Raw genomic sequence first — 6,163 nt, 5'->3', positions numbered from 1 at the left:
TCGCTTGTATACTCAGCTGTTCGGACTGGTTTAATTGTGCTAAAGCCCCAGCCTCCCAACAACCATAACCCTAGAGGCTACAAAACGTGATGTTCCTGAAGAGATCAGTAACAATTTCCTTTATTCTGCTACATGTTCCTAGAGAATTGCTGTTCCCTTTGGGGGGGGGGAGGGTAGAGTCTAATTTTCAAAGAGGGAAAACTAGTATTTCTGGCACCCTCCCACGGCCTCGACTAACGACCTCACCTAGTATCTAACCCCCCCCCCCTTCTAAGTTTCGCGGATCTCTCCTTGGCAAAGCAACAGGTTTTAGGGAAGGAGGCAAAAGAGGCGCGCTTGAGTTGCAAGAAAGATCGGAAGAAACTGGGACCCATATCAGGGTGGGAGGCGACGAGCCACTCTCTAGAAGGCCTGGAGTGCCACTGGTACCTCTCTGCATGCTTGGAGCCGGCCGCCTTGCTGCGTGGGAGTGGCTAAATTGGGAGACCCGAAATCCCGCCTCAGGCCAGCCCATTCCCCTTCAGATGAGAGAATCAGCCCATATAGCCCGAATGGGATGTATTGCTTTGGCTGGAGATGGTAAGGAAACCGAGGGGTTTGTCCCCTGATATCCATTAAAAGTACTGCTTTTATTGCACAGAATAAGCCCCACTGAAATCCATGCTGAAGAAACAGGCATCTTGTAGGGCTGTCAAGTTTCGGTCCTATGCGAATTTACTGGGGGGGGGGAGGGGAGAGAGAATCCCATGGAATTTACTTTGATGAGGCGCGCATAGTAATTGGGCTGCACGACCCGCTGAAAGTGGTGGGACGTTTTCGCGTGTTTTCTTCATTTACAGTCCGCCTTTCTTGCTGAGCAGATTACAGATTTGGAAGACAATGCAAATTGACCGGGATTGCTAACAATGGGAGTTAATCAAGACTAACTTTATTTGTGTATTTAGTATATTTCCATACTGCTTTCCTTCATTGCTCAAAGCTGTTTACAATAAAACAGTTTATTATTACTTTTTTTTGGGGGGGGGGCTTCAACTCACAGCTGACTTGGCAAGAGAAGTTCAGAGGTGGTTTGCCATTGCCTGTCTCTGCGTAGCAACCCTGGTCCTCCTTGGAGGTCTCCCATCCAAACACTTGCCAGGGTCGAGGCTAAGAGTTTGTGACTGGCCCAAGGTCACCCAGCAAGCTTCCATGGCAGAGCCGGGATTCGAGCCTGGGTTTCCCAGATCCTAGTCCGACACCTTAGCCGCTACACCACGCTGGCTCTCTGACATTAATCCTCCCTCCCAAATTTCCCTGCCCTGATTTGGATGGCCCAAGATAGCCTGATCTCCTCAGGTTTTGGAAGCTAAACAAGGTCAGCTCTGGTAAGTATCTGAGTGGGAGCCTGGAAGGGTCGCGAGGCAGAGGCAGAGCAATAGCAAACCACCTCTGAACCTCTCGTGCCTTGAAAACCCTACTAGGTTTTGAAAACCCTACGAAGTCTGCTGCGATTTGACAGCACTTTACACGCAGACATGTACATTCCCATCATTAGTCCGATTGCTAAATGTTGGCTGCCAAGCGGCGGCAGTATGCGGCTTCTCGCTCTGCTCGCGGTCCCTGCTGTTCTTGAGCCAGCAACAAGACTTCCGTGGGCTGGAGCCAGCATGTTTTCTCTTGAGATTCAGCAGAAGATGGGGCAAGGGGGTTGTGCCCTTGTGCAAATCCTCGCGCAGACAGGGTCGCACCACATCGCTGAGATGAACTGCAGTGCCTATCAACGCGAAATAGACAGTATTTATCCTCACAACAAGGTAGGTTAGGTAGGTTAGGCTGAGGTAGGTTAGGTAGGTTAGGCTGTGAGGTAGGTTAGGCTGAGGGAGTGCGACTGGCCCGAGGTCACCTAGCAAGCTTTCCTGGCATGAGTGGAGATTCGAACCTGGGTCTTCCAGATGCTAGTCCAACACAACCACCACACCACACTGGCTCTCAGAAGAGAGATCTTGGCCCCGGACGTCATTAATTTCTCGAGGAGGTGGTGGTGACAAACGGACCCTCCATGAACCGAGGTAACACACCTTTATATAGCAGATGTGAAAGTGAGCCGCAATGGAAGGGGGAAACAGATTGGGAGACAGGAGACACTGCGTGGCCGCTGATGGAATCAGAATACTAGTCCGGAGAAACCATTGACCTGACCCAACAAGGGCTGATTGTCTTAAATGCAAATTTAGGGAGAGCTCGTGCCATAGAGTCACCAGAGTGTCGCACTAGGATCTAGGGGTCCCAGGTTCGAATCTCCATTCTCCCATGAAGCTGACATACAGCGCAGTCCTAGGCAGACAATTTCACTGAAGGCTGTTAATGACCTTTCTCACGGCCTGGCCCACCTCACAGGGCGGCTGTGAGACTAAAATGAGGATGGTGGGACCAGGCTCACCACTCATTCAAGGAAGGGGACAATAAATATGTACTGGTAAAAGATTTAAGAAAATGACCTGCCTTTTCCGGATCAGACCACTTACTGTATTACAGTAAGAGAGCCAGTGTGGTGTAGTAGTTAAGAGTGTCGGGCTGGTATCTGGGAGACCCAGGTTCAAATCCACGCTGGTGCCATGAGTGACTTTGGGCCAGTCACACTTTCTCGGCCTAACCCACCTCACAGGGTTATTGTGAGTATAAAATGGAGGCCAGGATAATGCTGAAAGCAGCCTCGGGTCCCTATTGGGAAGAAAGGCGAGGTACAAATGAAGTAAACAAACTGTAGTGAAGTGTTCTGGTTTTATTGGGGGTGGGGGGCTAGTGTGGGAGTATACCCCAATGGCGCTTTCCTTCGGCGGACACCCAGCTACAATAACGAATCTTGGTTAAAGGGAAGTCCCTGGGTCCAAACGGACGTGCACCCCGCCCCAAAGATACACCCGGATGTCTGTGGGTTGACCACCGGTTGCGCTTTCGACTTCGCAACATTTGTTGCCATGCCCACCCGGTTGAAAGGGTGCAGCCAACAGGGCAAAAAGTAACAGACCTGCCTGTACAACCCCACGGACTTGTTTCTACAGGGAACCCTGCAACATTAATAAGAGCTAGAAGGTCGGGTGAAAAGTTGTCGGTGCCATTCGCAGGGGCAGATGCGGGCATCCAACCCTTCGCTGCTGGATCCCTTTGGAAAGCCTGGTGTTGAGCCCGTCCATTCGACCTAGCGTAGTGGCGTCAGAGTAATCTAAACCTAGGCTGCACCTCGGAAGTAAATCCCATTGACCTCAATAGGATGGAGCTCCCCGGGAGAGCTATGCCTTGGGGGGAAATCCAGAAATCCGAGCGCCAAGTTGGCACCACTTGCTACTGTGGATTTTGGTGCCGTGTCCATCCGGAGCTCTGTGCTCCAGTGGCTTATTCTTCTCGGCTCTCCTGGAGCTCCGCACGCGCGATCCTCCATAGGAGAGACGGCTGTTTACTTGCAAATCTTGGCTGGAGCCCGGATTCCTGCTCCCCCCCACCCGCCTTCCGCTGGGGTAGGAATACTGCGATTGCTAATGGGATGAGCCCTTCGGGCAAAGGCTCTCCCTTGAAGCTCTGTTATCTCTTGGATACCTGAACTCCTCCCCCCTCCCCCCCAGTCCTGGAAAATCTCGCTCCTTGTTTCGGGAAGGGGGGAGAGGGGGGTGCGAACTCCGGCTACACCACCCGAAGACCGTGAGAGAGCCGGGCCCAGGGGCTTCCAGGAAAGGGAAGGAGCAGGGTTCACTGGGTTGTTGTGGACTGCAGCCAAAGGGGGGGGGGGTCAGAGGCCAGTTTAGCTTTTCAATGGGACTAGGAGCCTGATCCGCAGAAGCAACAGGTCTGCAGCTGCGTTGGATTCAAGGAAGGCTTTTAAGAACTGCATTTAGGACCAAGGAGCAATTCCTTCGAACCCCCCTATCTGATTCAAGCGGGTTGTGGCCGGGGGCGGCCTGTTGAGCTCCTTCTCAGGAAACCTGTTTAACTTTTTGCCTCGAAGCTGAGAAGGTAAAACAACAGCCGAGCCATTACCAGGCCCCCCTCCCAGCACAGCCTGCCATTTAAAGTCTTTTCTTTCTTTCTTTCTTTCTTTCTTTCTTTCTTTCTTTCTTTCTTTCTTTCTTTCTTTCTTTCTTTCTTTCTTTCTTTCTTTCTTTCTTTCCTTCTTTCCTTCTTTCTTTCCTTCTTTCCTTCTTTCTTTCCTTCTTTCTTTCTTTCCTTCTTTCTTTCTTTCTTTCTTTCTTTCTTTCTTTCTTTCTTTCTTTCTTTCTTTCTTTCTTTCTTTCTTTCTTTCTTTCTTTCTTTCTTTCTTTCCAGAACAGATATCTTTTTACTGTTGAAATCGATCAAGATCGCAATGAAACTAGAATACAATGGCAGCCGATCATTTAAGACCCAATGGATCACTAAGAGCCTGTTGAGTGGAAAGCTTCTCTCGATCCTCCACATGGGCACCCAATTAGACTCCTCGAGTTTTTTTTTATGGGACTACTCTACGAATTATTTCCCGGCAAAGTGGGGCCCATTCCGCCTAAGATCTGCTTCACCGCAATTTCGCACATTTAAGAAAGTTTACCCTCTTTTTTCTTCTAATGGCGGGGGAAAAAAACTATAAGAACTAGCTTGAACAGCAGAAATGAACGTGATGTTTTAAAAACTAGGCACAACTTCGTCGAGGGCCCAGGCACGCCACAGAGCCTTGAGAAACAATTCTTTCAAACTGTTGCACTCAGGAAAACAAAACTCTCCAAAATGTCCGGTGTTAACAGGGAAGAAGGTACAGATCTTGCAGGAAGTGACCGAAAGTTCCTTAAGACTGAGAAACATCAAAGACGTGGGGGCGCGCGGGGTGGGGGGGGGGAAAGGAAGGTCGGATCCAGCGGTCTCTGTTCAACCGAGGAGACGAAACAGACGCCTTCTGGGTGTTCTTCCACGGGCTCCCGTGTCCAGAATGCAAAAGAAAAGCCAAAGCTTAAAACAACAACAACAGCAACAACTAAAAAGCAGCAACTCCATCCCCAGCGTGGTGTAGTGGTTAAGAGCGGTGGTTTGGAGGGGTGGACTCTGATCTGGAGAGCCGGGTTTGATTCCCCACTCCTCCACAAGAATGGCGGAGGCTAATCTGGTGAACTGGATCTGTTTCCCCACTCCTGCACATGAAGCCAGCTGGGTGACCTTGGGCTAGTCACACTCTCTCAGCCCCACACAGGGTGTCTGTTGTGGGGAGGGGAAGGGAAGGTGATGGTAACCCGGTTTGATGCTTCCTTAAGTGGCAGAGAAAGCCGGCATATAAAAACCAACTCTCCTCCTCCTCCTCCTCCTATATGCGGCTCCGAAATGTCTTTTCTCCCCTTCCTCTCGGTTGGCATCTTTGCTCTCAGGGCTTCGTTCTTCAGCACACGCCGGCGCTTTATCGCCGCCCCCTCCAAGCGGGCGCCGAGGCCGGAGCGCCTCCGCCCCTCTGCGGTCCGGCCAGCTGAGAGCCCTCCGAGAGATCCCGCCCGCAAAGTCCCTCCCAGGCCCACTGCCTCCAACCCGGTGACCGGGAGGGCGTTTGCAGGGGAGCCCGTTTCGGCCCCCGAGGACTGGATGGAGCCCGACGGGGATGCGAAGAGGCGCTGCAGGTGGCCCCCGCGCAACCGACCCGCGCGGCAGTCCGGCGTCCAGGGGCAGGGCCCCCCCGCCAGGCCGCGCCTAGATCCGACGGACTGGAGGCGGGCGACCCGAGGGGTCGGGGGGCTTAAGCGCCCCGGCGGGCCCGGCCTTTGCCAGCTGCGGGACGTGCGGCGGTGGCCGCCCCGGCAGGAGAGCTCCCCGCGCCTCCGCTCGCCCTCCCCTCGCCCAGCCCCCTCGGCGCACGCCTGGCACAGGCGCCGAAGCGCGAGTTCGTGCCCCGTCTCCCCCTCTCCTCCGGCCGCCAACCGCTCTCTCTACCTTGTCAGCGAGCAAACGATAGCGGAAGGGGCGAGAAGCGGCCGAGTGTGCCCGCAGCGTCTCTGGCTGACGGCCGGTTGGACCGCCCCCCCCCCGGGTCTCCGGGTCTGTTCCCCAGAGAAGCGGCGGGGAGGCGCGCTCCAGAGCTGCCGGTTGCTGTAAATCCATCATCCTCTGACACAGGTTGGGAGCTCTGGAGGGGAGCTGGCCCGATGCATTCCTGCGCCAGTGCGCAGGCGCGGGCAGGTAG

This window comes from Euleptes europaea, chromosome 8 (genome assembly GCF_029931775.1).
Source record: "Euleptes europaea isolate rEulEur1 chromosome 8, rEulEur1.hap1, whole genome shotgun sequence".
Classification (NCBI taxonomy): Eukaryota; Metazoa; Chordata; class Lepidosauria; order Squamata; family Sphaerodactylidae; genus Euleptes; species Euleptes europaea.
The sequence above is the reverse complement of the archived record's forward strand: the minus strand, read 5'-3'. Positions refer to the sequence as shown.